This window comes from Hyperolius riggenbachi, chromosome 2, assembly GCF_040937935.1.
Source record: "Hyperolius riggenbachi isolate aHypRig1 chromosome 2, aHypRig1.pri, whole genome shotgun sequence".
Lineage (NCBI taxonomy): Eukaryota > Metazoa > Chordata > Amphibia > Anura > Hyperoliidae > Hyperolius > Hyperolius riggenbachi.
The window spans coordinates 330,507,862-330,519,928 of NC_090647.1; the positions used below are offsets into that span (position 1 = coordinate 330,507,862).

The window sequence follows — 12,067 nt, forward strand, 5'->3', positions numbered from 1 at the left end:
ATCTCTCTTCCAAACTGTGCTGTGGTTAAGGCTCCCGGATCTACTCTGTAATGGGAGACAAATGTATTGGTTGATGACCAATTTGCGGCCCGGCAGATCACCTCTGGTGATACCTTCACCCATGCTGCCCAGCTTGTAGCGATTGATCTGGTCGAATGTGCTGTTAGTTGTCTAGGGGGATCCTGCCCCATACTCTTATAGGCCATACTTATTGCTCTAACTAGCCATGTTGCGATGGTTCTAGAGCTCGCCGGCTGTCCCTTTCTACCTCCTGCTGGTACAATAAATAGTCTATTGGTTTTCCGAATATCCTCTGTCCTGGATATGTATAATCTCAGAAGCTGGGGGATATCTAGCGAATTAGGGCTCTCCATCTGCGGATCCGAGAATGTCGGTAAGTTCCACTCTTGATTAAAATGGAAGGAACTGGACACCTTTGGTATGAATTCCTCGACTGGTCTGAGGGTGACTCTGTCATGATAGAATTGTGTATAGGGTGCTCTGCAACTTAACGCCTGAATTTCGGAGACCCTCCTGGCCGAAGTTATTGCCGTTAGAAACACTATCTTTAAGGTTAGATTATAGAGGTTACACTCGGTTATCGGTTCAAAAGGAGGTCGCGTGAGACCTTTGAGTACTACAGGTAGACTCCACTGAGGGTACCAAGCTTTCTTCGGTGGCCTGATCTTTGTTACTGCTTTTATGAACTGTATAATCAGTGGGTGTAGTGCCCATTTATAATGCGTTAATGCTGATATGGCTGAGACCTGCGTTCTAATAGTACTGAGGCTGAGACCTAGATTTACTCATGCCTGCAGGAAGTCCAGAACAGCGTTTACGTCCATTGTTGTAATTTGTAGACCTCTCTCCTCCAACGACTGTAGAAATTTCCTCCATGTTCTGTGGTAGGTCGAGTTTGTCGAGCCTTTCCTTGATCTTAGTAATGTATCTATGACCTGTGTTGAGCAGCCTAAACGTCTCAATGTCGCCCTCTCAGTTTCCACGCCGTCAAACTGAAGATCTTCGGATGTGGATGCCTGATTTTCCCCTGGGTTAGCAAGTCCGGTGGACATGGGAGTCTCATTGGTGGTGCTATCATTAGTTTCTGGAGCAATGGAAACCAAGGCCTGCGTGGCCAATCGGGTGCTATCATAATTATTGTTGCCGATTCTTCTCGGACCTTCCTCAGAGTCCGATGGATCAATGGGATAGGAGGGAAGAGGTAACCCAGACTGAAGTTCCATGGGACCGACAGGGCATCCCATTCCGCTGCCTGTTGGCATTTGTAACGTGAGTAGAACGTCGGGCATTTGGCATTCTGCGGGGTTGCCATGATATCTACCTGCGGTGAGCCCCACTTCTGACATATCATGTTGAATATTTGTGGGTTGAGTTCCCACTCTTTGTTGTCGAGCCATTGCCGACTGAGGGAGTCCGCTACATAATTGTGAGTGCCTGGGATATGTACTGCCTGTAGGGTAGCCAAGTTCGCCTGTGCCCACCTCATGATCGGTGTTATCTCTCTGAGGAGTGTCCAACTCCGTGTTCCCCCCTGGTTCTGCAAATATGCCACTGCAGTAGTATTGTCCATTTTGAGTAATACATCTTTGTTCTTTATCCTGCTGGAAAAAACTATTAAGGCTCTGAATGCTGCTCTGATCTCTAATATATTCGCTGGGGTGTGTTGTGGATCTGTCTCCCAACGGCCCTGGGCGTACCTGCTGTCTAGGTGGGCTCCCCAGCCCCATAAGCTGGCGTCTGTCGTAATTACCACCTGTTTGTTCGTCACCAGCTTGTGGTGTCTTGTTAGATTTTCCATGATTGTCCACCACCTCAATTCCTTTTTCATGTCCGGCAGTATGTGTACTGTCTGTTGAAAATCTATCCCGTTCCATTGGTCTAAGAATCTCTTCTGGAGTATTCTCACATTCCACCTGGCCCATTTCACCATTGGTATTGCTGCCATCAGGAGGCCTATGGTAGATAGGCACTGCCTTGCTGAAAGTAGCTGTGTGTGTTGTATTTGTGACGCCCTCAGAATTATTGTTTGGATCTTGTCGTGTGGTAATTTTATTGCGTTCTGCACTGTGTCCAGCTCTGCCCCCAGAAATATGAGATTCTGTGTTGGTTGTAAATTGCTTTTTTCCCAGTTGATTAACCATCCAAAGCTCTGCAGAGTGTGTATCATGATCTCTCTGTGTTGTAGTAGGGTTGACTTCGTTTGAGCTACAAGTAATATGTCGTCTAAATAGTGGAAGGTTTGAAGTCCCTTCTGCCGTAGTAGGGAAATGATTGTCACTAGAGTATTTGTGAAAGTTCTGGGTGCCGTGTTTATTCCGAACGGCAGTACACGGAATTGGTAATGATCGTTTGCGATCGCAAACCTGAGGTATCTCTGGTAACTGTCCTTGATAGGAATGTGTAAGTATGCGTCTGCTAAGTCTAGCGAGAGCATCCAGTCGTCTAAGCCAATAGCCGGCAAAATAGTTTGGAGAGATTCCATTCTGAATCTTTCCACTTGTATGTGCTGGTTGAGTTGGCGTAAATCTAATACCGGGCGTAACTGGCCCGATTTTTTTACAACAAAAAACAGTGGGGAATAAAACCCCTGTGACCTTTCTGCTGTGGGGACCTCCACTATTGCTTTCTTTGTAAGTAGTTCTTGTATGTATTGTTGTAGTATCCCCCGGCGTTGGAGTGACTGCGGTATTCTCGTGGGCACGAACAGGTCTTGAGGGGGTTTTCCTTTGAAGGCCCACGAGTGTCCGTGTATTAGGGTATTGATTACCCAAGGGTCCCGTATGTGTTCCGCCCAGATGTTGCTGTAGTTCCGGAGCCTCCCTCCTACCGGTTCTAGTTGGGCGGACGAATTCTCAGAAGGATTTTTGAGTTTGAGCTCCTGTCGTGGGGTTACGTTGTCTATTGAATTTGGAGAGGGATGATTGAACTCCCTTCCACTGCCTCCGAAAGGGCTGGCTGCTCTTAGACGCCCGAAAGTCCCTGTTCCTAGACTGGAAACCCCTGTTGTTCTGTCTTCGCGTTCTACCCTGCCTTCTGTCCTGGGGAATCAGTCCAGATCTTCCCCCCGTTACCCTAGAGATGGCCGTGTCCATCTTGGGCCCGAAAAGGTTTTTCCCATCATATGGTATCTTGCACCAAGTGGTCTTCGATGTCACATCCGCGGACCATGGCTTCAGCCATAAGGCGCGTTTTGCTGCGATAGCGTGGAACATAGCCCGTGCCATGCCACGAATTGTATCTATGGCTGCCTCGCCTATAAAGTCAGCCGTTAATCTAAATTCCTCTAGGGCTAGAAAGAGGGTTTCCTTGCTAACCTCTGCTTGGATAGCTCCTTCCAGGTTGTCTGTCCATGTCCTTAATGCTTTTGAGATTGACGTGAGGGCGATCGCTGGTCTGCACGCTCCTCCCATGTCTAAGTATGCTCTTCTAAGTTCAGAGTCTATCTTCCTGTCGAGTGGGTCCTTAAACGCAACCGCGTCCTCCAAGGGCAGGGTAACGTGGCGTGCTAGTCGTATTACTGATGCATCAACTGAAGGAGCTGCCTCGAGCTGGGCCGTGATCTCACTGTCCATAGGGTACAATTTGGCAAAACGGTTGGATAGGGGGGTTCTCCTGTCCCCTCTTGTCCACTCATCTCTCACTAGGTCTGCTATTTCTTCCATGACTGGAAATGAAACAGGTTTCTTATTTAAATGTTGATAATATTTCCTTGTTTTTGTGGGTGGTTCCTCTGGCTCTTCCCATTGTATGGCCTCCCGGACTGATTTCACAAAAGAACTCACTAATGCGAAATCGAAACCTGCGGCTATTCCATCCACAGACTCGAGAGTTTCGGAATCCCCAGATGCCTCTGAACCTCTACCTTCAGCGAGTATGCTGGTAGAGGGCATACATTCTGCTATAGATTGTTTTACGATTTCTTTTACAAGTGTGGGAAGATCCTGGGTGGGTTCCTCCTCCACCGGAATCGTGTAAAAACATGCTTCACACACTAATTTTCCGGGCATTGTCTTGTCCCCGCAGGCCCAGCAGGACCTGCTTCTTCCTGATCGCGGCTGCTCATGTTCCCCCTTATGTGAGTGAGACTTGCTAGATGAGGATGACCTCTTCCTCGAGTCTGATGTTGCCCTTTCAGGTTGTGAGCGGCTGAAAAAAAATAAATTAGAGCCGCTGTAAAAAACTTTCCTGATAAAGGCTGTATTTTGACTCTAACTACTGCTAACTATAACCGTGCCTTACCTATCAGAGTTATGCTGGTCTATTTCCTGGGCAGCGTTATGATCCTCCATGCTCCAATGCAGCAACAATATGCAGCACTACGAGAGAATGAGGGAGAGAACGATGGGGGGCATAGTTAGTATCCACAGTACTACTCTGAAACACAAGTGTGCTAATGAGTTAATAAGGGGTTCCTGTACCTTTAGCTGCGGGTAGTCAGAGTAGAAAAAAACTCCTGCGGGAGGGCCTACCAGAGAGGGATGAATGTGCCTGAGGACCACAAATATACAATCAGTCAGGGTAATAAGCGGACCTCTCACCATGTCCTGTAGCTTGTTTTCCGAGCTCCTTACCGAGAGCGCCTCAGCTTGGTGTGTCCCTGTCCGTCTGGCAAGCGGTGATGGCAAGGGGACGCCTGCTAGAAATAGTTCCGGCTCCAGTGAGTACTTCCTGTCCGGCTACTGCCTCTCGCCGGAAGTGACGTCCTGGCCGCAACGCGGAAGAGGTCTGCGCTTCTTGCTGAGCCGCATACTGCGTCTCGCATTGCTGCTGCCCAGTCATACTCTGCGCCGCTTTACAGCGCTTGGCCCCCTGTCCTGTGCTCCCCATAAAGACCAGCAAAAAGATGGGAGATGCATCCGCCCGGATCCCTTTAGGATCGTTCAGCGGGAACTATGCGCCGTTCGTCGCGCGATGGCTGTGAAGACACAGCAGGTAAGGCAAAAAAAAAAAAGTAACGAGAACAAAGTAACTATATCTATATCCAAGTTCTTAACAAAAACCAGTCCTGTGGAGTGGACGGAAGAAAAAAAGCACTGGACTGGGGAGGGGCTGGGAAATTTATACAGACCAGTCCTGGAGGGGTCAGGGGGCGGAGCTGACCCGTAGTGTGCTGCCAGGGAGACAGATAGGAAACATTGATTTGCAGTTAGGAAAGACTGCAGTAAGCCAGAGCAGATTAGAACAGGCATAGGAACTTATAGGATAGAAGAACTAAGGCTGAAAAAATTGTTACAGAGTCTCTTTAAGGTGCGTACACACGTCTGATTTTTACAAACAACTGGTCGTTTAGACCGGTCGTTTGGAAGTCACATTGGGCGTGTGTACAAACGGTCGTTCAGCTGATAATGCTGGTTTTGACAGATCCCCCTGCTGGATCGGTCAAAACCAGTCTCATCAGTTGAACGATCCCTTGTACACACGCCCGATTTGACGTCCAAACGAATGGTCGTTTGTAAAAATCAGGGGGGGGGGGAGAAAAAAAAAATCGCCTACAAAGCTCTGCACAACATAGCTCCTTCCTATCTTAATCAACCTTTTTCCAGATACCATCCTGCACGCAATCTCCACTCTGCTAATGATATCCTTCTGTCTTCTTCCCTAATCACCTCTTCCCACTCCCGCTTGCAAGACTTCTCTCAATCCTCTCCCCTCCTCTGGAACACTCTCCCTCAACACATCCGCCACTCACCCACACTTAATATTTTTAGGTGCTATCTGAAAACTTACCCTCTTCAGGCAAGCATACTCTCCTACCTGGGACCCTGCCCACTAACCACCATGTCTACCACTCCACACATAGCTTCCTTTTACCTACTGTCCTATATGTTTAGATTGTAAGGCCTATTGGCCAGGGCTCTCTTCCCTTTTTGTCTCAAAATGCTGTGTAATGTGTGTGCATATCTTCCACCTTTTGTAAAAACCTGTAGTTAATTTGTTCACTATTCAGTATTAGCTGTTATACCCTTTTGTCTTGTATCAAGTGTTGTATTTTATACTCTGTATTGTTGTATTGTTATACCTTGTATGCTATTGTACATGCCACGGAAGATGCTGGCGCTATATAAATCCACAATAATAATAATAATAATAATAATAATAGGTGGCTGCAGTAAAGGTAGCAAGGAATAGGTCAGTAATAGGTGGCCGCAGTATAGGTAGCCAGGAATAGGTGAAGCCAGTAATAGGTGGCTGCAGTATAGGTAGCCAGGAATATGTGTAGGCAGTAATAGGTGGCTGCAATATAGGTAGCCAGCAATAGGTGGCCAGGAATAGGTGTAGCCAGTACTAGGTGGCAGCAGTATAGGTAGCCTGGATAGGTGTAGCCAGTATAGATAGCCAAGTGGAGGGGGGGGGGGATCCAGCGGCGGAGGTAAACAAATACTCACTTGGCCAGGAGGAGCTGTTACAGGGAGATTGAATGCAAGACCAGGAAGAAGTAAGTAGTACACGCGCGATGGATCGAGGCAAAGTGAGTATTTGTTTACCCCCCACCGCTGTTCGTGCACCCTCCACTTTGTCGCATCCCCGTCACTGCGTCCTCCCCGCCAACCGCTAAAATGCGAGTGTGCATGGCATGTTTACCATGCATAACCAAATCACAGTATACCGCTGCGGGAACCCTACTTCTAAGATCTGACAATAAAGTCAGAAACACCTGATCTGCTGTGTGCTTGTTCAGGGTCTATGGTTTAATGTATTAGTGGCGGATAGCCAGGCAACTAGTATTGCTTAAAAGGAAATAAATATGTCAGCCTCCATATCCCTCTCACTGCAGTTCTTTGGAAGGACATCCGAGCTGCAAATAAACTGATGAGAAAAAAATTGTATCTATCCTCTTTCTCCTAAAAATGACTTTTTTAGATATCCCATGGTTTTATTTTATATTTAGATCTAGTTTTTACATTTTTACGGTTTAATTGTCTCTGCTCAATAACACTTTGAAGTATGCTAGAGCTCAAATCTATGAATCATTGACCCTTTTTATCTCTTCCCTGCTCCAGAAAGCCATTTACTGACAGGAAAGTATGTTATGGCTGTAATTACGTATCAGTGAGGGTTATGCTATAGTCTGACCCAGTCCAACCCGGTCACGACCCAGATAGAAACTGTCACTTGCATAACTGATGTTTAACTCTTAAGGGCAGAGAAAGAAAACAAGGAACGCAGCCTAGTTATTTGTGTGCTTGAAACTATACATACACATGTCTACCTCATCATGTCACCTCAGTTGTCCTTTAAGACGAGTCTGTGACACTCTGTGCAGTGTCGGACATTGTGACCAGTATGAGATTTCAAACTTATTGAAGATTTGGGTGAGACCAGATCAATACCAGCCAGTCTCTTCAATAAATATGGTTCAAGGCTCGTACGTCCAACAAAGTATACGACCAACTCCACGACTCAACTTACACGACTTATATTTGCCACGCACCAACTGAACGACCAACTCATTTGCATACCGAGCACGCAAGCAAAACAACGGGCTGCACGACATGGCTGCATTCAAAACAAGCGCATGTCGCTCAAACGACTTGTACACACTTGGCCAACTGCACAATATCAGCCCAACAGTGGTGTGAGTTGATCGGCTGGATGGGTTGGGCAAATCGCTTGTTGTCAGCCGCTCATCTAGTAGTTTGCCCCGCATACATACGCCTGATTGTTGCCCAACAGACCAAAATCCAACAAGAATCGGGCAGATTTGTTGGACATGAGTACAAGCCTTTAGGCTCACAGGACTTACAGATGTGACCCGAGTCCTGAGACACAGAATCCCTATACAAGCCTTGCACCTTACATGTGTTTAGTGGATAATGTCTGTGCTGTCACAACAGCCTCCTTTAATGTTATTTAACATTATTTATATTCTTTGTATTAGTATATTCCAGTCCCCCTGCAAGATTTAGTTATTTAGCATTTCCCAACTGTAACTCCCTGCTCAACAGCCTTGTCTAGATGTTTCTGCAACAGTTGAGTTCAGTTAGTGAGGAGATCCTGCTGTGCTTGTAGTCGCATCGTATTTTTATCTATGAATATGCTCTAAAAAACATCTTTGTATGCTTTCAACGCAAGTAAAGATACTACAGATTATACTTGGAGTCATTATTTCATCGAGTAAACTGCCTGTGGAGGTTTCTGAATCAGTGGGGAGTCATACTGCTATACAGACTGGGTCTTCTGGAGTATGCCTCACACATAAAGCGGGAATTCGAAACAGAACAGTAAAAATATGATATCTGCAAGAAGGTAATGGGATTTCCTGTCATCTCATCAGTAAAGGACTGATCTGCAATACGATAAAGGATTACCTAGCTACACCTCAAACACAAGTCTACAAAGAGTAAATAGACGTTTAGCAAAAAAGTACAAGAATTGCCTGTTTGCCTTCCTACAGTGAATACAGTGAGTACAGATTGCTTCAGAAATTGTACATTTCTTCTGTTTGGGACTATCGCTATTAAGTTTAAAAAAAAAAAAAAAAAATTCACCCAGTGATAAGATTCATAAACATCATATCTGCAGCCATAGAGCATGTCTATTTCTGCGCATTCTATTAACATGGAAGATGAATTAATTCTCGGTCAAGATGATTCAGATAAACATGTTGTACTACCTGAGAGACCAAGGCGGTCAATACATCTTTCTCTAAAGGCAAGAGAGAGGTATGAAGCAGAAAGTGAAGGAATGTTTCATAGTCTGTCTGAATTGTGGATAAAAACGCAGCAACACATATCTGATATTGAGAAGACTGGCAGTAATGGAGAGCAATTAAACAATGCACTTACAAGACTTAAGAAGACATATGAAAATTACAGGAAACTCTCTGAAAAATATTCTTCCTTTCTATCGCAAGTTAGTACAGAACAAGCATCAAAAGAGTTGAATGACTTTACCACCGCTGATCAACAGAGACATGTTACGTTTATGGAAGCAAAGTTACAGTTAGAGAATAGGATAGCAAATTTGATCGAAACTACATCCTGTACCTCTATTTCTTCTAGACACTCAAAAAAACTGTCAGTGCAAGCAACCTCTCACAGATTTACTAGATCAAGCAAATCGCTGCAGTCACTCTCCCAGAGGTCAGCATTAAGCATTCAGTTAGTCAAAGCCCGTGCAGAAGCAGAGGCTGCGAAAGCACAATCTTATTGCTTTGAACAAGAATCGACTCTTAAAGCGGACGCAGCACGCAAACAGGCGGAAGCAGCACGCAAACAGGCAGAAGCAACACGTGTGCAGGCAGAAGCACAGGCAGAAGCAACACGTGCGCAGGCAGAAGCACAGGCAGAAGCAACACGTGTGCAGGCAGAAGCAACACGTGTGCAGGCAGAAGCACAGGCAGAAGCAACACGTGTGCAGGCAGAAGCACAGGCAGAAGCAACACGTGTGCAGGCAGAAGCAACACGTGTGCAGGCAGAGACAGAGGCCCAGTTAGAACTTCTGCAAAAGAAAAGAGAAGAAGCAGCAGCTCTAGCAAGGTTAAAGGTCTTCGAACAAGCTGTGGAAGAGGAAGAAGGAATTAATTACCCTAGCCTAAAGTCTGCTGACGATCCTGCTAAACGAACTTTGCAATTTGTTCTGAACCAGAACAATGGATATACTCCCCTACTTACAGCTGAAGTCTCTGCACCTACCTGTTCAGCAAGTAAACAGCCAGAATGCATATCGTTAACACATGAATCTCAGTTTAACACTGTACCTTTGAAGGATTCTGCTATGCTGTCCAACACTACAAGTCCAAGAGAACAAATCTATACACCTTGTCAGATCTCAGCAAGATATAATCACAAAGAAATATCACAACCAATTGGAACAAATCCCATGAATCTCATAACACAGTCTTTTTCAAGCTCCCATGCTCCAAACATCACACAGATCAAACCCTCGCCTGGAGTAAACGCATCTGCATCTCCATTCTCTACATCACCACTGGAACAGCACAAGCCACATACTGTCTGCAGTGGTGACGCATTTCCACGTACAGAAATAAAATCAGAAAAGTCTGAAATGGAAGAAGTTGGCAAGTATATGATTCGCCGAGAGCTTCTTAACTCTGGACTAACGAAATTTGATGATCAACCAGAAAACTACAGAGGTTGGCGAGCTACATTCAAGACTATAATCCAGAACCTGGAGATTGAACCTATAGGAGAACTTGACCTACTTATCAAATGGTTGGGACCGCAGTCATCAGAACAAGTTAAAAGACTGAAATCTGTTCATTGCGATGATCCAGCAACGGGTCTTAACATAGTTTGGGAGAGATTAGAGAGAGTTTATGGATGTTCTGAAGCTATTGAGCTTGCCTTATTCAAGAGACTTCGAAACTTCCCAAAACTGTCTAACAAGGACAACCACAAGTTTCAAGAATTAAGCGACCTTCTTCTTGAAGTAGAAAGAGCCAAGGCAGACCCACACCTTCCAGGTCTTGTCTACTTGGATACAGCTCATGGTGTAAACCCAATTGTACAGAAGTTGCCACCGAATATTCAGAGTGAATGGGCAAAGAAAGGATCTAAATATAAACAGGACTATAAAGTATCCTTTCCACCTTTTTCTTTTTTCTCCAAATTCATTAGAGACATAGCTACTGTAAAGAATGACCCAAGCTTTTTATTTTTTGATACTACAGTTCTTCCTTCAACATCTTTAAATTGCGATACTCAAGGCAAGTTTAAGGACTCACGGAACTCTGTCTATGTTAAGAAGACTGGAATCTTCTCAAGTTCTCAAGACTCTGATTTTAAACCACAGCAAGTCAAGGAAAATGATCCTAGGTATCAATGTCCTATTCATAACAAGCCACACCCTCTTAGAAATTGTCGTGTGTTTAAACAAATGCCCTTTGAAGAGCGCAAGTCTTTCCTCAGAGAACACGATATTTGTTATAGATGTTGTGCATCTACAGACCACTTTGCTAAAGACTGTAAAGTTCCTCTCAAATGTTTTGACTGCAACAGTGATAAACACATAACGGCTTATCATCCTGGTACTCCCAAAGAAGTGCTTCAAACTGCTCAAGCCTCAAAGACTACACCAAGTTATGGCGGGGAGAGTACTGAGGAAATGACAGCATCTCTATCCACAAAATGTACTGAGGTATGTGAAGAAGGATTCCACAGAAAGTCATGCAGTAAAATATGTCTGGTCAAGGTATATCCAGAAGGACGACCACAGAGCGCAGTGAAGATGTATGCTATCCTTGACGACCAGAGCAATCGTTCATTAGCAAGTCCAGAATTCTTCAACGTATTCAATATTCAAGGAGAAACCTGGCCCTACATTTTACAAACTTGCTCAGGTCTGGCTAAGGTATCTGGAAGAAGAGCACATGGTTTTGTGGTAGCATCTGAGTATGGAAGCACAGAATTTCCACTTCCAACACTTATCGAATGTGACCAGTTGCCAAACAATCGAGAAGAGATCCCTACACCAGAAGCGGCTCTTTATCATCCTCATATAAAACACATAGCCAGTTACATTCCACCGCTTGATGATGATGCAAAGATTCTCCTTCTTTTAGGCAGAGATATCCCAAGAGTCCATAAGGTGCGACAACAATGCAATGGACCAAATGATGCCCCTTATGCACAGAAACTAGATTTTGGATGGGTCATAATAGGAGATGTTTGCTTAAATACATTTCAAGAGTCTTATGATGTGTTCTCATGCAAGACCAGCATCAAAGAATCTGAATGCACCTTTCATTCACTTAAACATCCTTTTAACTTTCAAGTTCAGGAGAGTTTCAGTTTAAAGACTTCATGCGATGTACAAAAGCAAATCAGTTGTAAGAACAGTTCTCATCAAGACTCTGGTGACACTATATTCCAAATAACTCGTGATGACAATAAGACAGTTCCTTCCATTGAGGATAAAGAGTTCATAAACATCTTGAATAATGAATTCTTCAAGGATGAAACTAAAAGTTGGGTAGCTCCTTTACCGTTTAGTTCACCAAGAATTAGGCTTCCAAATAACAAGAAACAAGTTATTTCTAGGCTAACTTCACTTAAAAAAATTCTGAAGAACAAACCCGATATGA

The 12,067-nt window shown here is 44.7% G+C and overlaps 1 protein-coding gene across 5 annotated transcripts in view; it reads right to left on the reverse strand.

The window, feature by feature from the left end:
- The window catches only part of CUEDC1 (CUE domain containing 1), a 228,980-nt gene that overhangs the window by 197,625 nt on the left and 19,288 nt on the right, over positions 1 to 12,067 (reverse strand). The window contains exon 1 of one of the 5 annotated variants that reach the window (XM_068269339.1): positions 7,820 to 7,846. The exons of 2 other annotated variants lie outside the window; for them this stretch is intronic. The gene's annotated coding sequence lies outside the window, so the exon portion shown is untranslated. Of the gene's footprint in view, positions 1 to 7,431; positions 7,642 to 7,765; positions 7,847 to 12,067 lie in introns of those variants that run through there. 2 more of the 5 variants (XM_068269337.1, XM_068269340.1) reach the window with 2 other exon arrangements.